We start from the raw sequence: 15,465 nt of genomic DNA on the forward strand, positions 1-15,465 counted from the left end.
CAATGACTGCCTTTTGCGCCAATCAAACGGAAGTCATTAAATGCCTATCAGTTCAAATCGAATCAATCAAGTACAAAGCACAATTGTGATTAGAAACATCCCCCGTAATTGTTAAAGAGAAATCCTAGCATTCCCCCCCTTCAATACTAACTCCCCCCACACTAACACTAAAATTCCCCGAATAAAGTCCCTCCGACGTCGACGTCGTCGTAAGAAAGCCGCGGCTGTCTGCCAGCAGTGTGTCGTCGCCGTTGAATGTCCTGCTTTTGGTCGACTTGGTCGACTTAACCGTCAATGTTCTTTGGCGCGAATTAAAACGGTGCAGCGGAGGCGGAAGAAGCGAAAAAAAAAACGCGAAAAACGAGATCGGTGATTTTGAGGACGCACACACACCACATACGGAAAACGTAAATAGAATCGAGAAGAGGAAGAAAAACAAACTGTGACAAATCAGCGCGCGTGTGTGTGTGTGCATTGTGCATAGTGTGGACGGTTTCACATATGGTGATGTATCAAACAAAAGAAAACAAAACAAAACAAAAAATCACAATAAAGTCTCAATTTTTGAATTTCATTTTTGTTTTAAAAATTTAAGCGAATAGAATTACGCGCAAGCATTTGGAAAATTTGCATAGGGAAGCTCAGGAAACGGCTTTTGAGGAGGATCGATTGGCTTTTGATGAAAAATTTATTTTGGAATTATTTCTGGTGGCGGCTGTGCTGGATTAGAATGCTGGATATTTACTTCTTTTAAAGCACGTTGAGAATTTTGGTTTCATTATTTAAAAAAAAAAATTAGTTTTAGTATGGTATCAAAACATTTTCTTTTTTAACTTTTTAATTTTTCAATAGACATAAAAAACAGGAAACAATACATATTTTTTAACATTGGTAATTCTTTAATTATATTAAGTGTTCAAAAACAAAAACTATTATTTTTACACGTGTAATATTTATATATCGAAATTTTTTATTTTTATTACAATTTGTGCTGTTGTTTCGAGCTTTTCCTGTAGACAGCCAAAAAAAGTCAGTACAGATGTTTTCAAAGTTAACTTTTTTGCTTCAGTTAATTCAATCGTTTTGTTTTTCATTAAATTGTTTGCATTAATTTAAGATACCCTTACAACAAGATAATACATTTTCAAAGGAAACTCTGAAAACCAATATCATTTTATAAAGACCTTTCAGTACTCCTTACTCATCAAAATTTCACGAAACTGCAAAGTTTTTGATTCACAATAAATTTTGAACGTTGAATATTTTTTTGATTTATAACTTATTTTAGATCAGAATTTTCCAAAAAATCAGAGTGCAACAACTATTTCAAATATTCTGACAACCAGGGTTGCCAGATAAATCTGGGAATGCCAGATTTATCAATTGTCAGCAAAAATAAAGATTCACCCTTCTCTGTGTCGGATATTGACAGATTTTGCAAGATTTTCACTTATACCCATTTTGAACAATATTTTTTTATTAAAATTAACGAATTTATTTGAAAATCCTAGAGTTTTGAATGTAATTTTCTTTAAGAAAATGTAAACTCAACATTTTGAGACCATAAATTTAGTTAAACCATCTGAATTTTACAAACTTTGGGTTTAATTCATATCCTCCCTCTCCTTCACCATTATTAGATTTTCGTCTGCAAGATTTTTCCAGATTTTTAATCGATGCTTTGCCTGATTTTTTAAATTTTGCCCTGGTAATAATGAGCCAAACATTGTTTTTTTTTTAAATTTTCAATTAATTTAGGAATTTTTGAGTCGTTAACACGTTTTGAAATTTTAGACTACGGATCGGTAGATCGTTAGACGTAACACCTTTGCAATAAACATAAAAAGTTCCTGAAATCAGTAATAAAAGAAGTACTGTCCAGACTGAATCATCCGATGTTTTAATCTGAAGTTAGATTATTCGATTTTTTTCTAAGGAACATAAGATATTTGAATAATAGAAAAGAAAAGTTTCGTTTTATTTTTATTTTCTCGATTTCAGCTTCAAATTCGAGTTCTGCAACCCCATTTTTTTTTAAATTGGAGTGGTTGTTTACCAATAACCATTGTTACCAAATTCATTTTCTTAATATGTCTTGATATTTGGCCATCTTGGAATAAAATTTCCAAGTACCTTTAGATCACATATTTGAAGTCATGGACCAAAAACCACTATTTTTTCATTTGATTCAATCATTTGAAGTGAACATTTTTGAGGACTTTGGTAAATCGAGTCTGGACTGTTTAACTGTAACAATGTTCAAAGAGCTTTGAAATACTTTTGTTTCTAAATATTGTTTAAAAATGCTTGAATTATATATTACAGTTTTTTTTTTTTAGTTTTTAAGCTTAATAAGATTGAGATCTTAAAGTCGAGTAACAAAAACATAAGCATTTTTTTTTTTGCTGAAATGAATTAAAATTAGAAATTTAAATTGCATGTATTTATAAAAGAAACCTTTAGCAATTCCGCGTGAAAAATTCCAACTTCAGCTTTTCAGCACTTGTGTCGGAAAAAAATGTAACTTATTGCAAAACTCGATTTTTTCAGCATCTTACGTGTTTATACAACTCGGCAAAGTCTCGTGAAATAAATGTACGACTCGTGCTGGAAAAACATCTTTTTGCAACTTGTTCCAAATACTGAAATAAAAAATGATATTAAATATTTTTATTAAAAAGTGAAATTGCTGTCTAGAAAAAAAAATCATTCAGCATAACCAATTTTTTTTTTCAAACAGATGTTTAGTTTTTTTATTATTATTTTTCAGGCTGTTAAAATTCCATTTTAAAGTTTTTGCCCCCCCCCCCCCCCTTGAAAGCAGGCCCGAAAAATCAGGTGGCAAAACTATTTTTTTTAAAGTGCAATCAACTGAATTCAATTCCCCTCCCACTAACATTTACATACAAGATCCTCTGTAATTACTCTTAGCTTTAAAAACAATGTAATTACAAAAGCCGACTCGGTCCTAACCAGGTCCCAGTACCGAAAAGGACCTAATACAAATAATTTTATTTAAAAAAAATGAATTCAATGAAAAAACAATGCACTCTCTTTCAATTTAATAATATTCACCATGTTTAGGATAATTTAAAAATCTTTTGAAATTTGTAAAATTTGCAAAGTAAAAAACCGCAAAAGGTTTTTTCTGTCAAATTTTTTTTTTCGTCAGATCTCCCTTTTTAAAACTGATGAGCCCAATGCCCAATTCTTATAAAAAAAGTAAAACTAGTTTGAAGTTCAATTTTTTACTAAACATTCAAAGGCATAGATTTTTCAATTTTTTAAGAACATTAGGGAGATGCACATGTCTAAAGAAGTTCAATTTTTTACTGAACATTAAGTATTTAGTTTTTCAAAGGTATTAATTTTTCAATTTTTTAGGAAAATTAGGATGATGCACATGTCAAAAGATTGTTTTATTTAGATTGATTTCATTACCCCTTTTTTGACATTTGTTTTTGTCAATCAGATCATTATTTAATTAATAGATCAGTTTTGTGTGAAGCGTGGACAATTACCCTTTCCCTCTGAATGTATTTTTTCCAGCAGATTTGTCTATCTTTTTTTCCTTTGAGTTAATTTTAACAGTCTGGACCCGAAGCCTGATTTTTCTGTTACATTCTTATTGGAATTCCATATAAACTGTAACGGGGATTGCAGGCTCCGGGTCCTGACTATTAATAATGTATTTCATTAAACCTTTTCGGGTTGTATATAATATAATTGGACGATAAATCAAGTAATATACAATAATGATTTCCATGTTTAGTTTGAATTGCTGTTTATTTCATCCAAATGTACAGGAATTGAACATTTTGAAAACGTAGGTTGATTCTGTGCTGTAGTCCAATAAGAAAATATCCAAGGAGATTTTGTCATAATATAAACCAATAGGAATCCTATTACATTATTTAATTCCAGTTAGAACTTTAAACTAATTCAATCAGAACTAGTCACAACTCACCCAGCATGACCAATTCAGCACTAGCTTGCCTGCCAGTATGCAACCAGCAGTTCAGCTAATCTTTGTGTCTCGTGCCTCTTGCTTGCGCTATCGGCCGCAAGGGCACGCCACCAGTTCTGATACCAATGAGAAATTTGCTAACCAGGTTTGGCATCCCCTTCTTTTTTCAACACTGAAATCGCGCGCTAAAACAGACAAGCTAGGAAAATCTCCAAACTCCCATCTGCACACGATTACCCTTTCGGCCTTAAAACAGAATTTTGAAGAGAAAAATCTTAATCAATAAATAACTCGTTTTTACCATGTTTCGTTAACTTGCTCAACCCCATCAATTTTAAATTTAACTAATTTTTATTCGATTGTTGCAGATACCTCTACAAAATACACCGATTCGACTTGTACCCGAAGTTTACCATAAAAGCCAGGTAAGTACTGAAAATAAACAACATTTCCTGAAAACTAACGAAAATTTTAAGGTATTAGCGCCTCGACGTTCCGCCAAAAAACACGACCATTTCAATTTGAAGGATTCTTTCGATTAGTCAACTCAGCTCCCCTCCGCTCAACACCCAATCATCCAAGGTGGTTCCAGTCACGAAGGTGTCACTCCGTCTCGCGAGCCGTAAACGATTTCATTTTCAAGACCATTTTTCCGCAGACAGTTGATTGATTTGCGTTGCTCCCCCCGGGACGGACACCTTGAAGATATTAGGACTTCAAACTCGACGAAAAACAGGCTGACGCCAATTTCCGAACGATTTTCAAAGTTTTAGGTTTTTTCAACCCCCAAAAGTGTTCCACACGTGCTGCGTTGGGAAAATTTAAAACCATTCCTTCCATTTTTCCTCACCCCTTTTTCACCGCGACGACTTCCGACAGTGCGAGGTTTGTTTGGTTTCCGGAGCTAATTCGACAAAACGGGCGCTGAGTTGTTTCCCTCACTCCACAAATTAAATTTCCCGCGCCTTTCTTAGGCGATGCACAACGGAAAAGTGCAGACAGGCATTGTTTCTTCGCCGCCAAGAAGAAAACGGGGGCATTTTTTTTTTGCTTTTCGTTGCATGTGGATCGATAAAGTGCATTTTAGCACCTGTTTTGGCGCGCTGCACTGGTGGTGGAGGGGGAGGAAAATTATTTTCTACAGTTTTTTTCGGTTTCCATGTGCAATCAACAGTGGTGGGAAAATCATCATTCTAAAGTAAATTATAATTTAAACATAATATGCTTAATGTTTGCTTCAATAAAGCTTAGGACAGTTTTAAATACATTTCCATCGACATTTATCTCATTCAGCCCTGAATATTAATTCTAATTTCACTACATTACTCGTAAAGTTACTGACAACATATGTAGAATTTCGGTTTGTAATGTTTTTTGCTTGGTAGATTTTTAACTAATTTGATGTGTTATTTTAACAAGTTGCACAAACATGTTGAAAGATACTACTTGCAGACTTCATCAGTGTTCTGTTGAAAGAAGTTACTCAACTTCACCTATGCAACATAATTCATTTGAATGTCTATTATATCCTCATTCCCTGAGAAACTAATCCTCCAAATCAATTATCCTCAAGTCACACCATGAGGCGACCGTCATTCGTTGTCAATTGGCTCTTTAAATTTCTATACACATTCTTCCACCCAATTTGGTCACGCCACACTCCCAGGAGACAACCAGAAAGCCAAAAAACACACGGATGAGCCCACCCATTCAGCCGACATGTCAGCACGTTTGTTCATCATCTTGGCATACAGGGTGGGTGGTACAAATGCAACGATCCTTAGCGGGTTGTTGGCTGCAAAAAGGTTCTTCCGCGCATCGGGGCCAAAAGTTGTTGGCACCTCTCGCTAACCTATGACTTTTCCGCCCACTGCCGAAAAAAAAAGCCAAAAACTTTTCCACCAACCCGAAAATAAGCTCTCGCCGCCCCGTTTAGGTCACATGAAAACATGCCACCCGGAGAGTGTTTTATGTTGTTTTTTTTGGGGGGGGGGGGGCGAATTGAGCGCACAAAAAGAACATGTAGGGCTTCGCGTTTCTCGAAGCAGTTCAACCTGATTTCTTTTTTTTTTAGTTCGTTCCTGGAGAACGAAATCGCGTGGAGTGATGACAAGAACTAAATTATAAAACGATTATTGCCTCTGGCGAGCGACTTGCATGCAATTTTGAATGAACTTCTTGGAAGGGAGTGTTAGAGCTCTCTTCGATTCGTGAGGACTTGAAGATATCTTGGCACGCCGCTGACAGGGCTGTCGAAATGTTGACATGTGACTGCGAAAACAGTTTTCTTTTTAAGCGTGAATACTTGAATATGTGAAGTTCATTTTTCTACTAACGTTACAAATATAATAAAAAGGTCGACTATTTTTTAAATATATGTTTGATTGCAATTTATTATTTCACAAACATGATTCCTCAACACTTACTCAATATCAAAATGTTGTCTTGTAATCTTCGTTATTACAGTACAGTCCAGACTCGATTATTCGAAGTTTCGATTGCCTTTTAGCATAACAATCATTTTTTTGACCACCATCTTGAATTTAAAAATTATATTTTAGTTAAAACATAAAAAAATAATACAACGAAAAAAATATGTTTTTGCCTTCCTCACCTCAATAAGGAAAGGCTATAAAATCACTCGAAAAATTAACTTCTTTATTCGACCTCGTAGACCCACCTTCACGTGTACCTATCGACTCAGAATCAAATTCTGAACAAAATTCTGTGCGTGTGTATGTCTGTAAATCCGTGCGCCGAAAAATATGCAAACGATTATCTCCGGACTGGCTGCGCCGATTTGGACCGTTTTAGTCTCATTCGATGCGTCTTGGGGTCCCACAAGACCCTAGATAATATTATGAAGCTTAGAAAAGTACTTCAAAAGTTATGCTTCAAAAACGATTTTAGCTAAATTGCGGAAGATTGTAAAAAAAGTGGTTTTTGAAAGAAACCCCGTCATGCTATACATTTTTAGAAAGGTATTTGAAAACCTTTCCGACGAGCCCAAAACATTGAAGATCTGACAACCCTATCAAAAGTTATACCACTTAAGTATTATTTATGCACTTTTCAGAGGCCGGATCTCACATATTTTGATGAAAACGTTGTCCGGATCTACCATGCGACCTATCGTTGGATGGGTAATCAAGAGATCTTTCCAAAGAGTCCAAAAGATTGAAAATCTGACAACCCTATCAAAAGTTATAAGTACTTTAGTGTTTTTAATACACTTTTTTTGAGGCCGGATCTCAGATATTTTGATAAAAATAAGTGTTATTTATACACTTTTTTGAGGCTATGTAGTGTATTCACTTTATGATTGTGAGGAAGGCACCAACCACCTAAAGGTGGATTAAGTAACGTTTTTTTTGTGATTTGATTATCTGAAGTTTCGATTATCCGAAGTGAAATTCTTCCGAGGCTTCTGACCGAGCCACGTAGCCCAGTGGAAACGTAGATCGGGCTTCAAATCCCGACTCGGACCAACTCAACTGGTGATCTTTTTGAATCGGCTTTGTAAATGCCTCGTCCCGCCCGTGTGGATCAATCGGACCGCGCACTGGACTCACAATCCAGAGGTCGCCGGTTCGAATCCCGCGGTGGGCGCTCTAAAATTCTTTGTGTAAATATGGGTATTCGGCGCCGTCGCTCCGTGCCATACTTTCATACACTTAGGAGCCCAGGGCGGCGAAGTCCTTGTAGATAAAAAAGAAGACACTAAGGGTTGGTACTAGCAATGGTGGCCGACAGCTATAAAGTCAACTTCGTTTTTGTAAATGCCGGCCCCGATACTCTTCACGGGTGTTCCCCTCAGAACCAGGGAAAGATTTAGTTTTTACTTTCGGATAATCGAGTCTAGACTGTATAAGTTGAAGTGGAACTGATTATCTGCATTGAGCCATTAATCTGTTTATAGCTAAAATGGGAAAGGGAATCACAACATTCGCTGCGCAATACTGTATAAGACATAATTTTTTTTAACTATTCTGCCCATTATTTGACCAAATCCGAGAAATATATCTTATATTGCCCGATACCAAATTCATAAGTTTGTATAAAAACTTGTTTAGAAAAAAAAAACAGTTTCCTTGATTGGATTGAAATAAGACACAAACTAAACCAAATGGTATACTACATAAGATAAGTGTGAATAAAATTAAAAGCTTTAAAAATTTCAAAAAATAATCAAATTACCATCCATTATTCATTATATAATGTGATACAGGTTTTTTGTAAATAAATTAAGTTAAACACAAATTTGATGCCTTAGATAAAAGAGGAAAACAACTTAAATATGACATAGAATTTTGTATTAAGTATACTTTACAGCATTAAAATAGGAAATCAGTTTGCTTATTTTATTGTTATGTTTTAACCTGTTTTAACCTTATTCATTTAAAATTATCAAAACATTACGCAAAAAATAAAAACTTTTCTATATGTTTTTTTTTTTTAATTTTTCTTACTCTTGCTAGTGCCTTAGTTAAAGAAATAATTGTTCCAAAATAGATTATGATGCAACACACAGCTGAAAGGAACTCCAAAACTCTGTTATGCACTTCAAAATAACTCATTGTATCTTGATTATTCACCAATAAAATCGAATTGAAAAAAAAGCTCGATCCTTTAAAGTTATAAGCAATTTAAAAAAGTCATTTTTATATAATAACTTTTTTTTTTCATCATTTAAAAGGGTGGGTATCAATGGGTTAATCTCAATAAATTTTGCTCAAAATTTCCACATATGCTTAAAACAGCGGTTCCTAATCTTTTCTCGGCCAGGTACCCCTTTTCGTTTACCCAAGCTGCTACTACCCCTTAGTATTCATATTTGAAATTTTTCGTCTAATATTTTTTTTTCATTCTTAATTTCAGAATATTTATAAGAAGAAATTTAATAGATAATAGAAATTTGAATAGTTGTTAATAACTGTTCCAATGTCCTGTTACCGTAAACCGGGATGACATTGATAGAATTTAAATTGAAATATTGTTGAACCGGTAAGGCTTCAATTAAGTTTAGATTGAAAACATGGTTCAAAATTTAAGTTTCAATTTGATTGCGTTTATTGTTCAATTTGAATATCCAAATTTAAATCATTGTTTTTAGTGAACAAGATAATACTTAATTAACCAAAATTATTTAATAATTTAAAATTCAAATAAAAATGCCAATAAATTAAGAGGAATTCTACTCCAATTTATTTGAATTTTCATTGCATAGACTTTGTGATTTTTACAAACTATAACCACTTATTTTTATTTATTTTTTATTGCAAACTTCACACAGAAAAATATTTTGCACGATCAGCCTGCACGAGGTTTGATTCAACAATTTTTTTGTTGAATACAATCAACGCCGATTTTACGTTGAAACAAACCTTGATTTTCTCAATTCCACAAAAATCTTTTGTTGTTTTGAAAAAGTTGCTTTGACGTTTAGCGTTGATTCAACACAAAACCTTGATTTTCAAATCAACAAAATGTTTTGTTGATTCAAATATGCCTTATTTTTCTGCGTGTTGTGATCAACAGTGTTTCACAGTCGATTTTTTGGGCATTGCTATGTAGTATTGCAAAATATAGAGATTTTAATTGAAACTGTCCAAAATATATTTAAAAACATTCTCGAAACCTTTTTTGATTTCAGAATTGAATTTGCCATCAATAAGTATTTGAGAAATTTAATATTAGGTGCACCGTTTTCAAGTTATATATAACATTAAAATGAGTTTTTTTTTTAAAGAAGAAGTACAACCTTTTTCACCCTGAAAAAAATCGAACAGTTGAGAAATTTTCTACTTTTCCTTTTTTGAGCATGATCCATTCTTTCATTGCTGATGTACAGGCCATGACTTATATCAAAAGAGCTTAAATCAGGCTTTTGATATTTTCAGTAAAATATTTAAAAAAATTAAAATATTGTATTCAAAAATATGAAACAATTTCACTACATTGTTGTTTAGGGACCGTCCATAAACCACGTGGACACTTTTTTGATGATCTCAACCCCCCCCCCCCCCCCGTCCCCTTCGTGGACAATTGTCCATACAAAAAAAAAACTTTTTTTGTGTGGAGCATGGACTCACAAGCTATCCATCTTTCAATATTATCAAGGAAACCAACAAATTGAGCAATAAACACAACCCTCCTCCAAACAACCAAGACAAATTTCGCGTGATCCAGTCCGGAAGCCCGCCCCGGAAGTGTTATAACCACTCACGTTTCCGTTTCTTATAAACAAAAACACTAAAGAGCAGGTACACCGTACCGTCTCTTACCTTTACAGTGCTCAGACTACAGGGTGGCGCTCCCTTTCCCCCGCTGAATAGGTGTGACGTTGAAGTTGTGCTTCCGGTGGTGTTCACAGGTTGCGAAACCGCCTTATTCCATGCTTCGATAATGTATGCATATGCATAGCAGATTGGTCACACGGTTATTACTTCGAGACTCGGAGTTTTTCGAAGGGGGAAATTTCGTGATTTACCTTCCAAGAATGATTTGAAATGCAAATGAGAAGTTGGATATGGGTTACGGAGTTTCGTGGGAACAGGTGAATTTTTTAAATATTTTTTTTTAGATTTAGGATTTAACAATATTCAAAAATGGTATATCAGTAGTTACTGATACAAATAGTTCAAAAATTCAATCACAAGTCTGTGCTCAAAACCGTGAAGTCTCAAACCATGGTCTTAATTGCGACCACGTGCGCGGGGGTCTCTCTGATTGCTCAGTCGTACCCCAAAGTAATGACACGCTAATTAGTGCCGCTGCTGCGGACATAAACACCTCTTTTCCCCGTTTGTAGAATTTTCTCCTCTTTCTCTCAGTTGGAAAAATCAAAGACCCGTGCCGTGCGGTCTTCCCCAGGTGGGTGCTCTGAGCCGCGACCGCCGCCAAACCCGGAAGGATTCACCGTTGAGTGCGTTTCGAAAGATTGTCACGTGCCTGATTTATGACCGCGAGCCAAGATGAAATCACTCCGTAATCGCCGCCCTCGCAAACGGTGCAGGTGACTAATCTTGGTGGCGCATCACGAAAAGACGTGTTTTTCGCAATCGTCACGAAATCCATCAAATTTAAACTTATCACAAAAGGTTGCGCCCCATCATCCGGCAAACTTAATTTACTTCCGATTGCAATTTCCGTGAGCTGGCCCTCGCGAGGCCGTCCGGCAGTCCATTACGACGGTGGACTTTGCAGTGTAAAATTAAGAGAGGAGGGGAGAACGCGAGCTCTACTTTACGGACAGGTTGTTATTGAGTTCTCTTTTTTAAATTATTCTTTCCTGGTCAAAAGAACCGGGGTGCTCTATTGTCAATGGAATGACCGAGATGGGCCGAGTCGGGGATTGGGGTGCGGGACATAAATGAGACACTTTTTTTTCGTGTGTATGCCCTGTTCGGAAGTAGTCGTCGGCAAAGGTTTAGCAAGAAGGTGTGTGCTCATTTGATTTTGAGGTTTAGGGTGGTTCATAATGCTTTATTGAACAATGTTTGTAGGCCTGTCCATATACTGCAAATGCATTAGAATTTGCATATATTCAATATCATTATCATTGTCACACGTGCACTTTAGGCCAAATTGAGTTAAGAACGCCATTTTGTGCAGCTCTCAATGCCTCACCTTTTGACCTTCACAGATAAAAAAAAATCGATTTCACTCCTGAGATATTCATTAAAAACCGAAATAAATCCGTGCGTTGTTGTCACTATTCTTATGGAAGAAGTTTCAATCTTGTCGTGCTATCTTGACACACCCTGAAAATGGCTGTAAGTGCGACAACTGGCCAAAGGGATTTCAGGTCAGAACGCGTTTGACACAGGAAGCTCGACTACCATAAACATTTTCAGTTTTAACACGGGTCTCCGGCAACTAAATTCAACCAAACTTCAGGACAATGCACAGAATGGTCAACCAAACAAAACGTGTTTGTTAATGTTTACATTAAGTTTTCTCGTTTTTGTTTGTTCAAGGTCAAACATTAAAACCCGGAACGTCAAAAAGCGAGGTGCGACAAGATAGCACCAGGTTTTTCAGAATTTAAAAATAATCGAATCATAAGCAAACCATATTTTTTTACATTTTTTTCTATCAAATTTGAGCTCAGAGATATCATTTTAGTCAAATTTGAAGTGGCTGATTGCCTTTTACATAACCAATGGCATTTTCTCAATATTTATTCACCGCCATCTTGAATTCAAAACTTCGAAAGACTCGATTATTCCAAGCGAAACTTTTCCGAAGAGACGAAATCTGGAGCAACATTTGAAAAAGGCATATAAGCATTCTGACAGCCAGAACTATTTTGTAAATGCCGAGCCAACAAGTAGGTATGTGACAAAAACCGGCAGTGTTAAAAGGTAGCTGAGAAGGCCAACTATTGTTTAACATTTCGAGTTGTGTGAAAAAGTTACCTTTCGGTTCTGAATTTGCAAAACAGCTGCCGCTGTCAAAATGCTTTCCGCCCTTTTCTCGTGTTGCTCTGGAAAATTTCTGTGTTACTTTTTTAAAAGATAGAAAAATTAGAATTTTCATAGCTATGATCAAGTTTATTAAATAGTGGTTCATTTTTTTAAATCATATGTAACAGTTAGAAAAATAACAAAAATAAACAAATAAAAGAAAATGCTTTAATAAAAGATTCCACTAAATAAACAAAATTCAAATAAATTATTAAAAAGTAACGCTTCAAGAGATACAGTCACGTGAACATTAAATTATTATCATTTTCTAAGGGTCATACTTTGTCAAGATTTAAATTGAGGTTTCTTATTTTATGTCGATATGTATTGAGAAACGCGTATTTTTTTTAAACTGACTTTGAAATTATTTTGATTAAGAGCAATTTAAGTTTGTTTTTAGATGATTTATAAAAAAATATTTAAAAAAGGGGCTAGTGTTTCTTTCACAATTTCGCGGAATTTGTGAAATTTTTCCTTGGCCGTTAAATATGGGAAATACCGAGAAATGCCGCGAAATTCGAATTAATCTATTGTAAAATTGTATCTCTGATTATTTTTAAATCACTGTAAAATTTATTAAAATAAATATGATTAAATGTCATGAAATGAAAATTAATATTATGGTATGAAGATTTTCATTTAATTTGGTTTAAAATAAAATACATGTTGACAGAAAATGTGTTTAGCAATTAGCAATGTTTTTTCAATAATTATCGCTGTTAAATAGTTTAAAAAAACTGCCATAAATGGAATTATGCCTAAGCTAATTGAAAACTCAAATTTAACTTTTGCTTAATTCATGAAAACAAACCAGATTTTATTTCATTTATTTTACTGATTGTACTTTTGATATATCTGTCGTTAGGATGTTTATTTATTTTAGCAAATTAAATTTCTAAAACCTCAAAAGTTGAATGATAGCTGATTCGTTCAGATGATGAAAATTCTATAAAAATCCACATAATTCAAATCGTTTTTTTAAATGAATATTTTGTAGCCAGGGGTGAAGTTTTGTATCTTGAACTCTTGCTAATTTTTTCAGTTTTTTTATGCACAAAATTATTCTAAAATAAAAAAAAATATTTGCGTTTATTTAAGAGCGAGTCCACGAACAGGGCATGCCCCTTTGTATGGGAAGTCGTTTGGACCTCACCAATCTGCCTGAAAATTTCAGGGGTTGTTTGAACATATAGATCTAGCATCTGGGCCAAATATGAGCACTCTAGGTCAACAATGATTGGCACGATACGAAATATTTTTTTTTACCGTGAAAAGTCACTAGCCCTCGTATTAAGCTCCTTGGGAAATTTAAACCAAGTTTAAATAAAGTGTAAAAATGAACTCTCAAAAAAACAATAATCTTCTCAAGAGAATTTGAAGCAATTTAAATCCCGACTGTCTGCTGTGAGTGTTAAATTTGAATTTATTCAATAATTTAAATAAAAATCGGTTGAATTTGAATGAAAAATAATTTCAAAAAGAGAGCAATAAACTGTTGTAACCACCCTAGTGCCCAATCCGTGCGTGTAAATTGACCGGAACTACTGTCGAAAGACTTCCCAAACCCGGTTAGTGCTTCTGCCTGTAGCTGGTTGTCGCGAAGGGAACTCGAACAAAAAAAAAAAAAAGTTAAAGCAAACTAGAACTCACGTATTGGAGGTGCATATGAATAGAGAGGCAGCAAAAAAAAACATGGTTAGGGGGGAACTCCACGAGATGAGAGAGGCCAAATAAAGACCAATTTTACAATATATCAAGCGCAAGCCAAGTAGCAGACAAAAGTGTGTAAAAGTGTGGAGTTGGTAGGGTGAGTGGGGAGTGTTCGGAAGTGGGTGGTTCAGAGGAGGTTTATTAGAATGACACCCCACGTTACCCCACCGCATGAGCGAGCAGGTTCTCGTCACCGCTTGTCGTACCAATAGAAAAATTATTACAAAATAAAATCATTATTCCAATGAGAAAAAGTTGGAAAGAGCTTGGGCAAACACACTTGCTGAGGGCTGCGCGACCGCGGAATTCGAAAGCATTGCAAATAGCGTCGCGCAAGTTGGACTTTTGTGATTCGGACGATTCGGTGATTTCTGGCAGGGACGGCGCTTGGAAAGTAGTTTGTTGGTGTTGTTGCTTTACAATTCTAAATGTTATAAGCATTCTTCAATTTCTGGTTTCAACATTTTTTTTTTGTGTTGAATTGTAGACTCATTATGGACCGATATTATTCCCAGATCCACACAAGTTTAAAAAGTAATATTAAACAGACCTTCAACGTAGATTCAACCCTGTCAAAGTTCTCCACCACATCAAGTAGCGTATACACTGCTTCCTCTCCCGAGGTGATTTGTTTATTGACGATGATGGAACGGAACGGAACGTAACGAAACGATCCGGGACCAGTCGGACCAGAACGTCGCCACCGTGCGTCGTTCCGAATCGCAAACCACAAAACACCGGATATGAGGAAGTATTTATTCAGATAACTTTGCGCGCTCTCACCGCCGTTGCATGCACGTATAGCAGCATTCTCGTTCCACGTATGTGAACGGTCGCCTTCGCTGGGTGGTGAGATTTGGGGCGGAACCCGGGCGACTCTAATGGAAATTGGCTACGCGATTCGCGCGGTCCTCAGCAAATAGACTCTATTTGCGCGGCGGTTCCGTCCTCTTGCGCAAGTCGCGGTCGTTGGTTGGTTGAGGCCGCGCGCGAGAGATGCTGTCAAAGTACAGGTTGCGGCTGCGGCTAGATTGCGAAATTGTTGGCGCAAACATGCTTGACGATGAACGGCCCGAGCGGTTTAGGCTTTCAGGATTTTTGTGATATTTACTTGTAGAGTCAAAACAGATCAGTAAACTTCACTTATTTGTATATTACACTTTTTAAAGATTACATTTTTGCGGTAACACTCTCAACTTTTACGCGCACGATCACATCACTCAACTTTTTGTTGCTAATTTCATTAAGACCTTCGTCGAGCCAATTCTCTACGTTGAAGCCAGACTTGTCCTCCAGACCTCTTCGCCGAACCATGCCAGA

General features: G+C 35.7%; 1 protein-coding gene across 7 annotated transcripts in view; it reads left to right on the top strand.

Moving 5' to 3' along the window:
* The window catches only part of LOC120423418 (homeobox protein prospero), a 126,995-nt gene that overhangs the window by 15,507 nt on the left and 96,023 nt on the right, over nt 1-15,465 (top strand). For 6 of the 7 annotated variants that reach the window (XM_052710516.1, XM_052710512.1, XM_052710519.1 and 3 more), the window contains exon 2: nt 4,336-4,392. The gene's annotated coding sequence lies outside the window, so the exon portion shown is untranslated. Of the gene's footprint in view, nt 1-244; nt 505-4,335; nt 4,393-15,465 lie in introns of those variants that run through there. The other variant, XM_052710513.1, reaches the window with a different exon arrangement.

This window comes from Culex pipiens, chromosome 1 (assembly GCF_016801865.2).
Source record: "Culex pipiens pallens isolate TS chromosome 1, TS_CPP_V2, whole genome shotgun sequence".
NCBI lineage: Eukaryota > Metazoa > Arthropoda > Insecta > Diptera > Culicidae > Culex > Culex pipiens.